Genomic DNA, 20,564 nt, shown 5'->3' on the forward strand with positions numbered 1-20,564 from the left:
CTTTCTTCTCTAGAGCATTGATGCGCTTTTCCACAGCAAGTGCTTCTCTCATGTTTTCGGCTAAGGTAGGTTTCCCAGCCTTGTCTACAAAAATGGCTATATTAGCAGGTAGGGCGGTGATATACCATTCACTTCGAATTTGTTCACTTGGTTTGGAAGCTGTAGGGATTTTTTTCAGGAGTTTATTGAAGCGAGCATTAAATTCCTTAATTGGTTCCCTATGCTCTATTCTCAGATTGGAGAGATCGTTTATTAAAGTTGCCAAAGACCTATCATCTCCATATTTGGTAAGAAACTGCTCTTGGCAAGTGTTCCAACTGGTAATGGAACCAGAGGGTAAAGAGAAATACCAGGATCCTACTGATCCTTGCAAGGTGTAAGGGAAAAGTCTAACAACAACATCTTGTTCTGTTACTCCTTTCAAGTTGACAGCTAACATGAAATTATTGATGTGTTCTTCAGCTTGGGTTCCATCATTTGGATTAAACTTGGGTAGCCATTTTTCAGGATAATCTGGTAATGGATGCAATGGCGCAGGCATATTGACTGCACCAGGTCTGGTCCATGGATCTGCCATTGTAATAGCAACAGTGGTTGATACTAGTGTTGGAATTCCAGATGTGTGGGAAGGAAATAATGCTGAGGAGTGGGCAGGTTGGGATGTTGAAGCTTCTAATCCCTGGTGAACAACAATATGTAATGGGGGAGTGGATGGTTGACTTTGCAGAGGGGAAGATGCAATGGAGGATATGGATGAAAGGTCTTCACTATCAGATCCTTCAGTATTTTTCTTCGCCTTTTTCCTTTTGGGTAAAGGGAACTCAGTGGGTTCAATACCGAGCTTTTCGCTCTGAAGTCTGGTGAGAGGGTGAGGTAAATTGAACTGCGAAGTCGCATTGCTTTGTGATACCTCAGATTTCTGTGGTGAAATCGAGAAGCTCTGAAGTTTGTGGATAAGAGACTGGACTTCAGGTGATTCAAGACTTAATTGTTCTGGAGTATGATGGGTTTGAGTAGTGGTAGTTGATTTCTCTTCTTCTTGTTTGGATACTGGCGAACCAGTATGCAAATAGGAAGATCGAGGGGATTCGGAGGGAGGATTACTCTTAGAATGGCTTATAGGTTTTGGCTTATGTGCCATTCACAGTTGATGCCCTCCTTCTAGCGCCAAAAATGTTGATGCCTCGAAAATCGCTGCAACAACATCGGGGATAACCACCCGGTCCGGACCTTAGTACAGCTCCTTTTCCGTTTGGAATAGTGGCTCCCAGTGGGGATAATGGGACCAGTTTCCCAAAAGTAGATAAACGGGATGAATGGATGATTTATAAAAATAAACTAGAGATGGGCGAATAACTAAAACTATTGACAAGAATAAAAGAACTATGACCTATCCCGGGAATCTATTGAACTTTAAAGTGCAGCGTTTAATGGTCTGTGTCTAAAGACAGGCATATAGATGACTCCATCGATCAGACATAGATATTAATTCATTTAAGATTACTGTGCCTAAATAGTTAAGCCCAGCGATTAATGCGATATTACCACACTCATCATTTATATTATTGACATATACATGATTAAAAGGAAAGCATATCATAAAACATCCAATAGTGGTATGAATGTAGATCTGCTGTTACAGCGCATGCATATAATCAACAATAGCAAGGATAATCAAATACCAATTCACATAACAGGAATGAATTCAAACATAGATAGAAATACCATATGAGCTGCTTTGACACTCCCGATATCAATCGCTACTTGTAATTCTTTCTTCAACGCAGAAACATTCTCAACAAAGACAATAGTGCACAATTGCATAAAAAGCCTCCTTGTTGAATTAAGAACAACTGGTCCAGTTTCATAAAAGAATATTGACTGAAGCACAATAGTGGAAACTTCAGTCTTTAAGTCTGGTACAAAACTTTACGACCCTTTCCAAAACAATGAAAGGGTCTATAAATACTAAATTAATCTAAATATCTATTAAACTGAAATGCTACTAAATTGGTATCAATAAATTTTGATCCTATTTCTCTCAGCGATCTAGCAATCGGCGGCATGATTCATCAAGTAGGCTGCTTGCCTTTAAATCTGAGCTGACTTATCGCAAGCATAGGCTCTACTTTAGGAGGTTTGTTGAGGCGCGAACTGAGCTGGGCGGCATAGGTGGCATCCTGAATATCGGGAATTATATACCTGATTGCATCTGTTAAACACTTAAGGGCGGCTCTCTGTGTGTGTGGCTTAATCAGGAAAAGCCAATATGCATCGAAGGTTAAACTGTTAATCCCGTTGATTAATCTCCCCTTTTCCTCCAAATAATGATAACATGATTGCTCCAACATGTTTGTTGTTGTCATCTTTCCTGGTGTACATTGGGAAATCATATTTGCTAAGTAGAGAGTGTTGTTAACTAGATCAACTAGATTGCTGGAAGTTGATTCACATCTTGAAGCAGCCCTCTCCTCTTTCATCACCTGAGTGTGCCATTCTGTGAAGAGTATATCTTTATGTGTTTCTAGGATCCTGGGCAAATTTGCTGCTTTCCCTTGATCAGAATCTTGCCAGTCAAGATATGCGGTTATGATCTCTTCGGCCTGGTCTAACTCATTCCTGGCCTTCTCTACCTGCTGATTTATTGATGTCGTTAGCTCACACAATGGCTCTGCCTGAGCGATTTGTTGACACAGGAGCCTAATTTGGGATATTAATGCAGTGTTTATTTGCACTGCTTCTGCTCTGAATTCATCCACTTGTGGAGCGCCCTTTATTATTTCGAGCTGCGATGACAATTGAGTGATTTTCTCATCTTTTGTTTTCATCATTTGCTCGTTTGCTGCCCTCAATTGTGCCAATGCCTCCGATAATTCCTTCTGTTTCTGGATCGCACTTTGGTCGATCCTTAGCTTTTCTGCCTGCAATTGCTGAGTTAATTGACTGTTCACTTGTTATTGTGTCGACAACTGCTGCTCCGCCTGCTCTGCCTTCTGCTTTGATTCAGCCAACTCTGCCTGTAATTCGAAAATTTCTTGGTCCTTAGTCTTTAGTAGAAGACTTACCTCCGATGCCTTGTCGATTGTTGTTGCCGAATAGGCTCCCGCATACTGTGATAGTTTTGTTAGGTCATCGGAGGGGTTGAATTCCTCCTTCCAAACCACGCTTCCCGTTACAGTTTGTTCTGGAAAAAGGGGAGGTTGATCAATCTTCCTCCTTTTCCTTTGTCTTTTTACCACTGCCTTATGCCTTGGGCTGTAGAAAACATCCAGGGGAGGAATATCTTCTACCTGGAGAATGATTTGGTCGGAGGGGTCTTTTGGTATTATCTCAACATCCTTAGAAATGGGTGGGCCGCTGGTTCCACTTAGAACCTGAGGTGAAGTGATGTCCTGTATATCGTTTGTCTTGGAAGTGTCTTTATCCTTGGAACATTCCAACCCACTGATGATAGAGTCAAATTGCTTCCACTCTTGAAGCAATTTAGGGTCAATATTAGTATCTATATTGACATCAATGGTGGTTTGTTTTTCCTTTTCAGCTTGGGACTCCTTCCGCACTTTTTCCTGCTCTCTTTTCTGCTGTTCCTCTTGTTCTTTCTTTTGTTGTTCCTCTTGTGCTCTCTTCTGCCCTTCTTCTTTTTCTTTTCTCTGCCTTTCCTCCTGTTCCTTCTTATGATCCTTTGTTACAACCGGAGGTTCCTTTGACTGTTGCCGAACAGGCTCGCTTGATGATGTCGCCGGTGTTGTTGCTAGTAAATCTAGAGGCAGAGTTTGCAACCTCTGTTCTCTAAGCTTATTAAACTCAGTCAGCCCTTCATCATTATATTTCATTCGAGCGAATTCTTTAGCCTGACCTATTGATTCGGCTGAAACAAATAGGTCGTCAAACATATCTTCTTTGTGCTCAAATTTTGTCAATTTGGCATGTTCTAATGCATTGTAGGCAACTTTCTTTGGATCATATGGCTTATTTGGGATAGTCGCTAGAGTTAAGGATTGAATCTTTGTGGCTTCCTTTTCTGCAGGTTTGAGATCATGCAGAGTATAGACACCACACCTGAAGGGAAAAGAGGGCCAGCCCCTCTTCTTTTCTTTCTTGAGAGTCTGTGTAACACTCTCAGCCATAATCTGATAAGCGATTTCTCTTGCTAGCAGTTTATCTGGTATATACAGAGGGAGAACATGTGGGTTGGCTTGGCTGCCGAAAACTCTTATGTAGGTAAATCTCTCCTCTCCAAACCAACTCGCTACCGCTGTTATATCAAACGAAGCTTGATAGGAAATCTTGGGAATGGGTTTATCAAAAATAGAATAATGAATAGGCACCATAAAGCCATTGCAGATTTGGTACAGATGGTGCTTGTAAGAGGACTTCCATAATTTTTGATGGTATATGTGGATAGCCGTGGGATCTTGTGGCGTCCACCTCCAGCCGAGCACGGGAAATTCAGAATTGAAACATAATGTATCTAAGATATATGCACTGTAATAGAATGGGGGAATTTTCCTTTCAGAGACGACAGTCTGGTTTCTAAAATCGCGCACAACTTGTGCTAATTTGTCAGAAAGGATGGTGGCCCAATCCATGATTATACTGTTTACTGCTGCCTCCATTAGAGGAACCATTTCTATGGTAGAATTAGCAGAGTCATGCAATCCCCATAATCTACACATCATTATTCCCGCATAGCAATAAGGAGAAGCCAGAGAATCAACCGAGTACTTACCGGAAGATTCGTGTTTGTGTTTGGCTGGATTTTGTCTCCAATCTCGGATGGGTTCGGATTCAACTTCATTTTCATTTGCGAATTTCTCCAGGAACACCTTATTATATATCTTCTCTGGCTCAGGCAAATGATACATTTTCCTTAGATCATCCGCCCTAAACGATCCGAAGATTCTTCCGTCTCTAGTGCTGAAAGTTCTATCCAAGATTGGGATTTCTTGAATCGCCCACCGCACTACGTCTGTGTATGGGAGAATTTTCTCCCTGGCTGCTATTCTGTGAAGGAAAGAGTCGGCTAAATCCTTGAGAGTACATTCAGATTTCCGAGTAGGATCTGCAGTAGCTTCAACTATTATCCTTGTTGGTTCTTCGGCTTCAATCAGGTTATAGGTCCCTTGCCAAGTAACTTTGACGAGACCTGTACATGTAGTATCAGATATCAAGCCCTTCTTTTTGTCCACGAGAGCTTGTCCTGCAGCTGGTGTAGTGGAAGCGCCTGCGGTCTTCTTAGATTTCTTCCCCATATTGTTTGAGCTTCCTTCTATGGATGAATTCTGCACAGCGGCGAAAATAAACGTAACACAGAGATATACTGATGAAAATCCAATATGGGAAAGATATATCGATCAAAGCATGCTGAGAGATTAACTCTTAAAAATGGCTGCGGATCCAATCCATGGGAAGATCTTACAGATACATTAAATGGCCGTTTAAGGCCTGCCACTCCTTAAATGCTCATTACACCATTATTCGGCTGAATGAATCGCTTAAGCGTGCTATGGATATTTTGGCAGTTGAGTGCAGGTGATGGATTATTTAAGAGATCAAACTTTAAATACGAATGTATCATAATATCCCTCCATTTAACGGCTTTTTCGAAATCCGCACTATATCGCAATCGGGCATCGGGAACACTTTAAATCTTTATGTTGACAATTTTGAAACGCCGATCGCTGATAGCGATGTCGCATCGCATCGGGAGAATAGGTGTTATCTAAACATACGGATAGCATACCCCCGATCACCGATAGCGAAATCACATCGCATCGGAATGAAGGGGCATGACAATGTGCATAGATAGTGTCTCTGCCGATTGCCGATTGCCGATTGCTGATATCGCATCGCATCGGGGGTAGAATCTGGGCACCTTATTATTATACATGGGATATTTCCGATAGCTGATTGCGAAATCGCATCGGACCGGGGTGAATGACTTAAGGTGCTTATCCTGCATATAAAGTATCGCCGATTGCGCATCGCATCGGGGCTTATGTCATGGGGGCGTTTTAAAATGTGTATAGAGTATTGCCGATAGCCGATTGCGAAATCGCATCGGCGGGATCCCATATGTCACTTATTTGCGTTTTCTATGTCATTGCGATATGCGATCTTGCGATCGCTTTATCGCAATGATTAAGATTGTTATATTTGATTCAATATGGGCTTTTCAAAAGGTTTTATATAATGTCTTCATTTGGTTTGCGAACCTTTTTCAATTAATGCAATATTGATACCAATTGACTTCTAAAGGGACCCAATTCATATATTGATTTAGTAAATAAATATGATATGAAATGGGGGGTTGTTGTAGGGCACAACAGGTACTTATCTTGCTAAAAGTGTGGTGTATTTGTTTTAACAATAGTTGCTTCCTTGTGAACTATTTCGTTGGTTGATCAATGGTTCATTATTATGTATGTGCTTGTGTGCCTTTTCTATATTAGTATTATTACTTGTATATAAAGGGCCCACTTTTCTCTCCCCTTTTGGTAGAAGGATCTTGATACTTTCTGCAACTGAACATTTCACAAGGCATACTCACTTGTTGATTTGAATATACCTATGCATTATTTTCTTGTGATAAAATTTGTAGCCAAGGTAAATCTACAAGAATACATGGAAGTCGGGCTGATACTCTAGATGGGGCTCCTATTCCAAACAGTGTGAGGTATAATTGGGACTTCACATCGGGGAGACGCCTTGGTTGATAGATTTTCATCACCGTCAACATAACCATACTCCCCATAGGACTAGAAAGGGAGGTGTACTATAGAGTTTCAGGTCCTTTCTTTCAAACCAAACCTTCAAAGTTGAAATAGGCTCCAACACAATTGTACATCATAATGTTCCTATTTTAATATCCATGTCCCTACATATATACTTAATTAATTCAAAATATATATCACTACAAAATAATTTTTTTAGACCTCACTACACCCTTCATCCTACCATATGGTAAATAATTGCTAAGGTAAGTGCTAAGACTCAAGATCATCCCTAGTGTTAGAATTCATCTTCATTTCTTCTCTAGGGTAAATAATTGCTAAGGTAAGTGCTAAGACTCAAGATCATCCCTAGTGTTAGAATTCATCTTCATTTCTTCTCTAGGGTTTATGTCACAAACTCTAGGTCTTTCTGTATTGCATAACACAAGAACTAAGAACTCTCCATGAAAATTAGATATATGGAATAATGAGTACAATGTAGAGAAAGACATTCTCTTCCCTCTATACATAATAGGTGAGGGGGCCCAACGTTTGTAAAGTGGACTAATTAAATAAGCAATTTAATTTAATGCACATGATAAGTTCTCCAAGTGAAGTGCTGTCTCTCTAAGGTATACACATCAAGAGACAAATCCTCAGGTGGTTCACTCTCTAAGCATGGGCTGCAAGTGTCAAGTGCTCTCATCACAAGGCTTCTTGCTTTCCAAGAGAATCCTGCCATGCTCCTCAACCCATGTATCGCGGGTCCATAATCAATCCCATGTAATGTGATATCAACCCAAGAATCCTCAAGTCAATTGATCATCCTCCTAAGGTATGCCATGTGATCCCAATGATCATGGGGTCATCCTCCTTTCCTCCTATTACCTAGTCCTCATCATCCAAGGTAGGTCCATCTCCCATGCCAAGAAACCATATTCTAAAAATTCATGCATGTAGAAGATATTAATGCTACGTAATATAACTACCTCCTTAAGAAGTGTGCCACTTCTAGCACCATGTCCAAGGTCAAGCAACCATGAATAAAATATCCCTAAATTTCATCTAGCAAAAGTTCTATAAGATGCAATTAAGGAGCTAGGGTTTCACCATGCACCCCACATAGTTTTAGAACAACCCAAAATTTAACGATTTAGGTCATGGAATAACCACTACTTATCCATTTCCTTACATTAGCTCAATTTTTTTCCCCTAATGAACTCACTTCATTTGGGAAATCCTTCATATCAAGGTTAACAAATCAAGTCCAAGTTGTTGATTTTCTGTTGGGAGAGATGATGTGTAGTATGTGGGTAAAATAAAACCAATGGACATCATGAAATCAGGGTATCTGAGTTTTTATCTTATCCCAAGTCTCATTGCTCACTACAACCATATATTTCTTATCATAATTTTTTAATTTTCATCTACTAGACACTAAATCATCTCAATCACTACAAGTTGACATACAATTTCAAGATTATGGATTTAGGATGGAAGTTGGAGACATTGTAGACTTGGAAGAAAATTTGAATGTCATAGAGAAAGGAATTTGATCATGCCTCATATAGCTTTGTTTCTGTATGAGAAATGTGTTCTCAAAAAAAATTCTAGTGCATTAATATTTGGACACATATTGTCTAGGTGTTAGTGTTTCTGGGAAAACTAGTGTCTTTTCGATCGACTAGCCCTCTAGGATTGGCAGCTATCCTAGAAACAAACAGTTTAAAGCAATTTGTGATTTCCTCTATGTATGATAGATAAGAGAGGGGAAAAGGAACCAACCTGGATCTTCCGCTTAACTCCTTGCTTGATCTCTCTCCCTCTTGACAGAGCTTGCATCTCTTCTCCTACTTATCCCGCTTAGTGAATACCTGTAGAGACAAAGTAACAAAACACCATCAAAGCATCTTAATCTATTATATCATAAGCATTGCAAAATCAGAAATACAATGAACATACAATAGCATTCACAAATAACAACATTCACAAGTACATAATTGTATGGAGGAAAACTCAAAGAACTTTAGTAAAATAGAAGGGAGAATTACAACCTAGCTATCTGATCCAGCATCATCCTCCCAGCATCAAAGCCCTCTTCACCTCATGAAAAGCAAGATCACCCAACAATACAATGCTCTTTCTCAGATACAAACTATTAGCACTTCCTTACAAATTACCAAATTCCAGCCTTTAGATCTCTCAGATGAGGGATCCATTTATAGATGTCTGCAAGGGTGTGAGTCATCTCTAGGTTTTTGAATAGTGTCATTCCACTTGGAGATTTCTTGGATCTCTTACTCATCCTTGGGCGAATTCAGAGAAACAAGTGTTATATGAGAAGTTTCTAAAATATTCCATGAGCATCCACTTAGCAAACTGTCTCAGACATTTGTCCATTCTCTCTCATCGCACCCCATAGAAGGCCTCATCAGTATGCATCACACCTATCTAGTGTAGAAGTCAGTATGCATCGCATCCTAACAGTGGAGCTCTCAGTATGGTCCAATTCAGGCCAGTTCTGGATGGTTTTTTAGGTGGAACTTTTGGGGAATGATGTAATCAGTTGACCATGATCTTTTAGGGTATAAAACAACACTTTAGGGATTAAAGAGCCCTAGTTTATCGAGATATAAGATTGCGGTTGAAGTGCCCAAATATGTCTATAACAGTTAGTGAGTTCACGAGTTCACACATTGAAAGGGAATGTTTATCCATTCAACTATCCATTTCCTCCCATATTATGGAGTCATAACCCTATTTTGTCCTAAAAAACTTCTTTGGGAATTATATTGGTTTTATTTTTATAAATTTTTAACATATGTCATTGAGTATCAAGGGGACACTGCCACATGGTATCTAAGGTAATAAAAAGCATAATATAATCCAAGATATAAATCCTACCATTCTCTAGTCATTTCTTTTCCATGGGCTTTGGACTTCGAATTTGTACAAAAAATTTGTAATAATAACAACATGGGTGTACCATAAACTAAGTCTGTAGGACTCAACACATGAAAAATAACCATGTCACATGTTATGTACACAATCTTATTGAGCTATTACATGGGTCAAAATCAAGGCACTACATCATCTCTCACTTAGAATAACACTAACCATGGTGCTATTTTTATATTATAACAAAAACATGCATGCTTCCATCATGTGTACATAGCAGTGGAAGAGTACGTAGTAGCAAAAGAGTTAAAAAGTGTGCATGTGACAAACATATCACCGTATTCTTGGATAAATTTGTACCTATATTAAAGTTCGATGACACTAATAGCATGACGGTTATGTGGGGAGGTTCCCTTGACGAGTGGTTTTTAAATTATTATTGGGGAGATCAACGATCTTGATCTACCCCATTATGACTCCAATCAAAACCATGTAAATGGGTGTTCTATGGAAACCATTGACAACAACCAACGAGCATGTATAGGCATTCCATCTCACCCTCCACATCACTTCTCCCATGTCATCTTCACTCCCACCTCTCTTACCACATTATCCTTATCTGTACTCATAAATGCACTTTCCCTCCATATTATTAAATAAAGCTCATTTAACACGTCACTTTCTTCCTTTTGATACAAAACCCGCTCCTACTCTTGGTTCAAGTTTTTAACACTGACTGTTTTAAAAGCCCAGGTGAGAGTGTTCCATGTTTTTCCCTGCTTTAAATTAAAAGGATAAAAAGTGAAAATGGATAAGAGAACTTATTTATCTAGGTCTACCACTCATATAGGTATGATGGATATGGAGAGGGATATTTATAACTCTGTTTTTTCTCTAAACCTTCTGGAAATTCGCCAAAACTTTTTCCTCAACCAAATCAAGTCAAAAGTCTCTCATCGAGTAATAAATTCTAGTCTTGGAGCTACTATTATTCCTTATAATTACCCCTTTCTAGAATTCATTACTTGTATTACTTCATCCCTATACCTTCAACGATATTTGTTCATGAACTCTATAGGGGAAAATATTTTTCAGGTCTCTTCTTCATTAATTCATCAAGATCTATATTTCTGAGAGTCTAATAATTATATGGAATTCAACAATGATTCACTATTTTATGTATATCAAGCCCTTTATTCATAATATAAAAACTACTTTTTTGGTGTCATTTTAATTCATGATTATGCTCTCCCTCCAGATGCCAATGAATTTCCCTCAACCTTATTTTCTGAAGTTTTTTAATCCAATCCTTTCAGTTATTATGAGTGTGTTGGGAAAATATGATACTAGAACCATCAAGTGATAGGATCTAGGGTTTTCTACCTTGATGATTCCACCATACATTATACTGGAGATTCCATCTTACTGAGAGCATGCCATTAACCTCTAGTTTCAAAATTTTAGCATCACTAGTTGTTTTAGATATTCATCTTTGCTTGTTTACTTATTCCTCTACCATCATGCAATTCGATTTATGGAATTGGGTTTAAATATTGTTGATCATAATAAACATAAGAAAATTATCATCAACTGGAATGTAAGGAAGGAAAGAAATCAAGTATTTTCACTTTATATATCCTCTTTTACATCAGTTGCATACATAATTATCAATAACCTGCCTGCTCGTAGAATTCTTCCATGAGCTAAATCCTTACTAGAGTTAAGTAGAGACATTAGGGTTGGTGATTGGTATACATTTGAAGATCATTTGGAGATAAGTCTATATGGTGGAAAAATTCCACCATACAAACTCCCTGCATTTGCAACTATGAGGATTTTTTCTTTAGAATTTATTAAACAAAGTTTGAATGTAGATCAAGTCCACTTTGTTGTAGCTCAAAAGGGTTTTTTATTCAAGATACCTAGAATAGTGGGTCCATTTATTGTAAATAATATGCAAGTTATAGAGAAGGTTGAAAAGATGATGTAAGAATTGAATTTTGGACAAGGAGAAATATGGAACTATGACCCATATCAAATAATATCTAAAAGAAGGATGAATATATTATGTGCTCTATACACTCATGAGGTAAGACCATACATTAGGGGAATTTTGAGGTCTAAAATGGGCGTCCTAAGAAAAATGTACAACCAAAATAAACTATATAAGAACCAAGGATTCAAGATGATGATGTCAACCATGGGGGATGATTCACCATTTTTGGAGTAAAAAGGTAAAAAGATTACAAAATAATAAAATAATAAAATAATAAAACTACATTTTCAACTTATCCACCTAATGTTTTACTCAAATTTCAAGTGGGAGTGCTCGTTGCATGAAAAATTTAATTCCTCATCCAAAGAGTACCCATGTTGTATACTTTTGATGGACCCCGCTACACGAAAAATGAGAACTACATGAAAAAAACATAATTGCAATCACATTTTTCATGTATTTCTCATTTTTCATGTAGTAGGTTCCATCGAAAGTATGCAACATGGGTACTCCTTGGATGAGGAATCAAATTTTGCATCCAACGAGTGTTCTTTCTTGAAATTTGAGTAAACCCATAGGGAGATAAGTTGAAAATACGAGTTGGAAAAAGTAGTTTTTTCTTTTTTCCCCCTAAAATTTGATGATGTAATCTAATCTTATTTTATTATTTCCACTATTATTTTATAAGTTCATTAGGAGGCCCATTTTAGACCTCAAAATTCCCCTAGTTATTGGAAAAGTTAGAAAAGTTTGGTATAGTGGATTCACAACAAGGTTTAATTATAGAAACCCTTATTCCTAAAGGGAAGGACTTGAAAAGAAATGTTGCAAAATTCATGGGAATGTATGTGGAAAGTTCTCAATCTAGCAAAAATGCTAAAACTCAATAGGGAGAGATAAAGAATTCACAATTAATCTATAAGCCTTCAAGTGAAATAGGATTTTAGATGTTATTTGGAGGTATAAGACATTCATATCTATGTCCAAATCCTACTAAAGTGGGGTTCTTTTATCTGAATGCTTTTCAAAGATACCTTCAGTAAATTGAAGAAAAAAATGTAAAAGTGAGCAAATATACAACACAATTAAAGGCCCAAATAGCCTCTAGCTATTAGACCAAGTTCCTCGCATCCATGGATCTTGAGAATAACCAATTAAAGTTATCATTTACTCATCCAGTGTCCCAATCCATTTCCCTGGGCCTCGATTTCAGGACTATAAATTTGTCTGTAAATACTAAAGAAATTGGACCTCTCCCCGATAAGATCAATCTGCATAGGCAAATAGGAGAATTAATATATAGTGACCTCAGTAAGACTTCTCTGGTAGAAAATAAGGCAGAGGCATTTTTGGAGAAGGTGGTCTACTAGCTTAAGCAGGAGACGGAAAATTCCAAATCCTTATATACTCAGAACGAAGAGTCTAAGAATTCAATTATTAAGCTGGGAGTAGACCTTGAAGACAAAAAAATTATCCAAGCCTTTCTACAGAGCACAAAATCAAAATTTCATACGTTGAGGAGAAAATTGAAAATGCCTACAATTGAACATGTTTAGATAGCTGAATTGGCTGAAGTATAAAAAGAGAAAGAAATTTTGACTAAAGAGTTGTTAAACAGAAACCAAGAGGTTGCAACCCTTAAACAATAGAATGAAGAACTATGTCAAATAATAGATAAACATGTGTGCACTATGGTAGTATCAACTTATTCATAGGAGCTAATAGAAAAGTTGACCAAGGTCATTGCAGAGTTGAAGATATCATAGGATGAAGTGAAAAAGATACAAAAGGATCTAAATGACACCAAGGAACAACTAAAACATAAATAAAGGAAAATGAATATATCAAGGATAATGTAAACCAATATAATCCCAAATATCAATATGCATGTGAGGAAATAAAAGAACTGAGAGAGAATCTCAAAGGAAAGTTATCTTTAGTTCAAGCTCAACAGATTATATGAGAGGATATAATTCATCAAATTTGAGTTGTATGGGAGCACATGATTGTTGTTGCAGAAGAGAAAGCAATGATTTGAGCTTCTAAAATAATCATTAACACAAATAAATTCTAAGTGTAGGAAAGTGCACATCAAGCAAAGAAAATCATTGACTATTTGAATGCCAAATGCTCCCAAGAGCTGAGATCCATGGATATTTTAGATTGGGAATATGTGGTGATAGAAATAAGTAAGATGGTTCAAGGTAACATGTACATGAAGCAAGCAGAAGGAATACTATAAGAGGTTTAAAATTCATTTTCATCCTTCAACTCCAACTTTGATAAAAGGGTCAAAGTAGGGCTTCCAACTTGTTGGGACCAACAATGAAATATTCTATCATTGGAATAGTATGAGGCATTGTTAGTGGAAGATAAAATTGAAATCAAGTCATCACATGAAAGGACAAAAATTATGAAGGGTTAGCTAATAGTTAATTATATACAAAGGGATTTTCAACTACTAAGGAAAATCAAGACCTTGTTTACAGATAAGCCAAACTATGCCAAGCTAACCAATATGAATATGGGTTATAAAAAAATGCTCCAATGTCCATTGTCTGATCCGACACTTTGGAAAAAGTGCCAAAGTCTTGTCACTCCATTAAATATTTGAGTTGTAGAACCTGGGACCACATCAAAGGATGTTTAAATATCAAAAGAACAAGAATCCTGAAAATCCAAGTGATCTCATTTTTAGAAATTGATATTATTTCATTTTGTAATATTGTAACATTTTTAAATATTTTAAAAGAAATCAGTAGTTAGAAAGTAGTTAAGGTAGTTGACAGTTTTCATAATTGTCACCCAATGTAACTTTTCTTTAAAAGAAGATAGGAGGACCAAGAGAATGGTTCCAAATTTTTCCTTGGAGATCATATGTTTAGCTTTGTAATGGGTTAAGTATTTTCTTAGATAATTAATAAAATATTTTCCACTGATTCCACATGTATGTTGGCTATGGAATGTGTTTTCTATCTTTGTAAGTCACTCATTGTGTTATTCTTCCATTGAAATATGTGTAATGAAGTTGCTGGTTCCTTTTCATAAACATATTAACTAATGTTGTGACAATATCATAGAGTACTTGTAAGATTCTATTTAAAGAAACCTTAAAAAAATGCCCCACATTTTCATTAATTCACTTTAATAGTTTCTTCTAAGATTTTCTGTAAAGGATTCTATCTCAACAATCTACACTGAATATTTATCCTCAGAGTTATTTCCTGCCATACTACAACCTCAGTGAACTGTAGTCATAGACATATTAGCCATGTTGAAGGTTTTGTTATATTTTCCAAGACCTGAAATTACATTACACATCAAAGGAAAATCTTTGGGCGATGATATTTAAAGTTTTGAAAGTTAACATTTTAATTTATCTTGAATAGGTGTCCTAGGCACTTTCTTCCTCTAAGCCAGTGGTTTTCCATAGGGCTACAATAGGTTCCATTAGGGAGAACAAACATCCTAAAAATCAAGTCCTGTAATCACATTTTTTGAAAAATGAATTAAAATTTTGGTAGGCTAGAAATAATCATTCTAGCTAGTAAGAGAAGATGTCTGGTAGAGGAAATAGGTTGACCTGTATGGAAGACTCTATGGGCCTATTATTAAAACATATACAATGAACATATGAAGCCCTAGTTTGATAACTGAAGTCATAGAAATACCTACTCCAAGAAGGCTTCAAATATCTCAAGAAATAGGTACCAAACTTATTCATTGATTTGAGAAGAAATAACATCTGAAGTTAATATAGAATCCTAGCTTGAAAGGTTGTAGCAACATCTAAATTCATATTCTAGTTAAGAGAAATACTTTCGTGGAAGTTATGGAGATGGTACTGCTATTGGGAAAATCATGACATCAATGGAAGGAGAAATACCTTGATTATGATGAAGGCTTTGCAACAGCTTCTGATCATGGAGGACTAAGGTATGTAGTCCTTAACTATAAGGTATGTACAACTATTTTATGCATAAAGGATCTAACATGAATTATTTTAGGGTTTTTGTGACATGTTTCTAGGGTTTATAATATTCATATTTGAAGGATATTGTTATCTAGAGATTGTAAATCCTAGATTGTAGGTTTTAACCCCGTACATAAATTACCTGCATACGAATTCTAAAACACAGAAAATAAACAATGCGAGAGCATAACACATAAAAAACATATACATAGAGATTTTCCCTTGGATCCCAAAACCGGGACTACCACCTTGATTTTTCATTATGTTCCTTTCAATGTTACAATACATATTTATACATGCCGAAGCATCCAATACCATGGACCAAAAACCATCACGTCCAAAACCATGGACCGAAAACCATCATGTCCAAAAACATGTGCGAAAATCATGCACAAAACCATAGGTGGGTCCACCCTGTTAGCGCTTGAAATTTAACCTCAGGCTGAGAAAGGTAAACCTCAAGGCAACATCAAACCACTTAGCCTCGTAGCTAGCCCTACGGGGCAGGAGAGGGCTCTCTCCGGTCTATCTCGATAAAGATCTTCAATGGGCGAGATAACCAATAGGGTAACACTGATTTTAGGCTAGTAAACTGATCAAAAGGGTTGATTTGGGATTTTTAGGGTTTTTGGTGGAAAATTGGGGAAGTGGCAATTTTGGGTGCGGGGATTGGACACAGTTTCTGCAGGGGGTTCTTTGGGGCAAGTTAGGATACAGTATTGATGCCTTTGATTGAGGTGGATAGTTAGGAATGACAGGTGAGGAGCTAAGGAGAGCAAACAATAACTTTGAATTCTCCTTAAACAGTAGAAAACATTGAAATTAAACAAACTTAAAAGAATAGCATGACAATCATGAATTCTTACTTTAACACTTCGTTTGCTTAATGTGCAGAAGGAAAAGAAAGGAAATGATTCACATAACACACTTACAGGTACATAGAGAAACACACCATCAATACATGTAACCACAAGAATCCCAAAGAGGACTGCAAAACCCTGGTCTTCCTTAGCCAAAAATTGCAGAGATATAATGAATAATACAACGATAACTTATCCCTCAAGAGTCCAACCATGAAAATGAGCAAGAAAGTACATAATATAGATCATCTAACCTCTTTCCCTGCCTCCATGGGTCGATCTCACTATCCTAGGAGCTGTTTCAACCACTTCTAAACTAAGCACTACAAACTAGGCAGTCAAAACAAGTTGCCTCTATAAGCTAGGAAACCAATTCATTCATTTAATTTTCACCTTTTTCATGAATGAATCTTCTAGAAGAGGTACATAAGAGTAAAAGTGTCAATAAAGTACAATAATTACATCAAATAAGATAATAATCCACCCCAAAAAGTCAAACAGGGTCAAACTGCGTTTTTCTGAGCTGTACACTGAAATCTGGAGAAGTTTGCCTGACGGGTCGCGCGCCTCTGCCTGACGGGTCGCGCGCCTTTGGGACCACATTTGGGGCACTTCAAGGTGGCCAAATTGAGCAAGAGTAGGGTTGTTGGAAAGGTCTGTGAGTCTACTTTCCAACCCAACTGGAATTTCTGAATTGTGTGGTCATTTGCCCCTCCAAAATTGCAATCTCCCAAGACTGCTTTCTGCAACTCAAAAATGTGGCAGAAAGTCAATTTTTGCTTGTTTTTTGACTTTCTGGAGACCCAAAACTTCATAAAATCTCAAGTCCATTGATGAGAATATGTAACTTCTCATGAAAAATCTGGAAATGCTGAGTTTTTGCAAAATGGAGTTGCCGGGATGAAGGGTCGCGTGGGGGGTGAGACCCGTTAATGGACAAAAACCTGTAAATTGCCTGAAAAATCAAAATTGACCCAAAATGTTCAAAATTTCTTGGGATTTGTGCTGTGGCTGGGCTATTTAGTGCCTTGGTCCTTCAGTGAAGCCTCAGCCAAGATATGGAGGGGATCGGGCCTCTTTCTCCTTTTTTGTGCCTTGGCCAATCGCCTTTGGAACATTTTCATCTTTGCCTTGCACACATGCATTCTTGCCCAATAATGGTTCTTCATGTTCCTGAACAATTTCTTCTCTTGGTTGGCCTTAGCCAACAGCCTATCCAAGTGTGCATTTACCCGGATGAGCATGGACTCTCGGTCAGCGGGCAATAGATCACCGGGTCTTCTCCGGTTCAAAATGCGGTCACTACGAATCCTCCACAGCTCATCAAGTGCTTGCTCATCCTCCAACTGTTTGTTGCGTTGCTCGAGGTATGTGATGGTCCATTGTGCCCCCTCTAATCTCCTTTGCAAGGCATCATTTTCAGCTCTGAGGTGCTGAATGATCTCCTTTGCCTCTCGGCTAGGAGAACTGACATCAAGATCAATAAGCTCTATATCCGGAACACCTGATGGTCTCTCATCAATCTTGGGCTGTTTGCCCCTCCCTGGTACCTGTGCTGCTAAAGAAAGCGAGGCCCCTTCCACCTGATGTGGAGATAACACTTGCTGAGCCGATGAAGAAGGCGAGACCCCTTCCACATGCTGTGGAGAAAGTACTTGCCGAGCTGCTACAAATAAGGCCCTCTGGCCTCTCCGATAAGTAACCACAGGTGAGGAGCTGACATGTCTGGTGACGGGAATGTCATGCCGCTGTGATGGTCCTCCCTCCTCATGAATAACCTCAGGATGTGGCGGTGATGGTGCTGTGAAAAGCTCACGAGAGATGAACTCCTCCCATGAGATGCCCTGCTGAGCCAACTGATGTAATACCACTAGCTGAATCAAACCATAATGGTAAAGGCTCCTGTACTGCTGTGCCGGGCTCTTCCTCTGCATCATGGACACCATCTTCTCAATGTTCTGATAGAAGAAAACAGGGATGTTCATCATCCTCACTCGGGTGAAGTGCATCAAGAGGCGAATATGGTATGAATATACCTGTGAAAATCTGCCCTCACAAGTAAAATAGAGCATGATGAGCCTCATTATGGGAGCATACTCACTCCTGAGAAATCTGAAGGGAAACACTTCTGTCAAGTGTCTCATGAGTGCTGGTCTAACGAAAGGCTCAAAATGAACACTGTCCAGTACCTTGCGCTTATTCCACACTTCCCCAACATTAGGTATCCCTGTGGCCTGTGCAATCACCTCAGGTGTCAATGTAAAGTCTACCCCGGCAAGGTTGACATGTCCATCATGTAAGTGTAAAACAAACAGGCGAGCCAACTCTCTGTGGTGCTGAATCCGAGAGATCCTCTCACAAAACTCATAGCAAGACATGTACTGGAAGCATGAGACTGCCATAGGACAAGCTTGTAAATCTGTCAAAGAGGTGGGCTCCTCTCGCCTATGATGACCACCCTTACCACCCTTATGAGGCCTCCTCTGTATCTCAATCTCTGAAGCTGATGCCTGGTCATCACTCTGCTCATAGGTTTCGGTTTCTGACATTGTTTAAGGAGCAGAGTGGCCAAAATGCACCGCTGTTTCTGCTTTGTAAAATGCTGATTTGTATGCTGTTTCAAGGGGGACAAGGAGCATGAAGGGAATGTTAGGGGAGGGACACTTTTAAAGGGAAAATGGGAATAAATATATAACACAGGGATTTAAGGGAAAAAACATTGCAAAAATCATTGCACATGCATCATCATATACATTGTTTACATGGGTAATGAGAGATAGGGTTAGGGCTTAATTTTTCATTTTTTTTTTAGGGAAGAGGGGTAGGGTTTGGATTTTTCTTTACAAATTTAAAAGGGAAATTTATATAGAAGGATAAGGAAAATGACATGGGAAATGATGAAAATGATTACAAGGGGAATACCCTTCAAACAGCATAAAACCCTAGGCAAATTTTACAAATTTAAAATGCAGCAACATGGAGCTTTTATCTTGCACAATGAGAACTTTCAACATGAATTCATGATGACTTCGACTATAACAAGCAACAATTTTTTATTTGGAGGGCCTACCTCAGGCAATTTAGCGATTTGTTGGCTCCTTGGATGAATTTGCAGGCGATTTTGAAAGGAGGACGCTGACGGGTCGCGCGCCTCACCCAACGGGTCGCGCGCCACTGACGGGTCGCGCCCGTTGAAAAAATGCACTGCCGGAACGCTGCTGACGGGTCGCGCACCTCTGACAGGTCGCGCGCCTCTGACGGGTCGCGCACCTGGTCTGACGGGTCGCGCGCCTGTCCAGCTCCCAAATTCACTCAATCTTTTACTCAATCGCTCTTGCAAACAACTTAGATGCACAATGAGGATTGATGGAGGGAGATTGGGCTTTTATAGTTTTGATTTGAAATAATTTCATGCTCAAACCCACTTTATAATGTTTCTCTTTGACACTTTATAAAATTGACCATTTTGGTTTCCTTTATCCTGAAATTGACTCATTTAATGCTTTTGCTTGATATTTTTTGCAGGGACATCATCTGAGGGATCTTGGCAAGGGAGCCAGGGTTTCATACTGTCCTTGGAAGCTTTTTTGAAATTTCATCACTTTTTGCAAAAATTTGAAAAATGACCTTGGCTTTAAAAACAGAGTTTTCTAAATCCAAGGTGAAAATTTACTGTACAAGATAGAAGTTTGCGAAGAAACACTTTGAAAAACATCCCTCTGGCTTGCTGAGCACTTATTGACCTTCAGAGACATGACCTTTTACACCATCTTGACCAAAACCCTAGACCTAGGAATTTGACCTCAAGACAAGACAAGACAAGCTTGAAAGTGACTAAGCACTGAAATGACCTGATCCAGCAATGCCAAGAAGGGGACAAAGACACCAGCTCCTCCATCAGGGTTATGGCATGCCTAATGGGATGCAAAAATTGACACTGATGAGACCTACTTATGCAAATGCAAAGAGCTTTGATCGCTGATGGAGGGCGATAAGACCGACTCTAACACACCCAACCTAACATAGGTTCCAAAACTAAAATTTTCCGGGGTACAGGGTTACCTACACACCTCAAACCCCCTGTGACCCCCCCGCTATGCAATCGGCGCAACGAAGGGGTGGCT

Source organism: Pinus tabuliformis, chromosome X (assembly GCF_031772625.1).
Source record: "Pinus tabuliformis cultivar Carrire ecotype Pingquan chromosome X, CPIR1, whole genome shotgun sequence".
NCBI lineage: Eukaryota > Viridiplantae > Streptophyta > Pinopsida > Pinales > Pinaceae > Pinus > Pinus tabuliformis.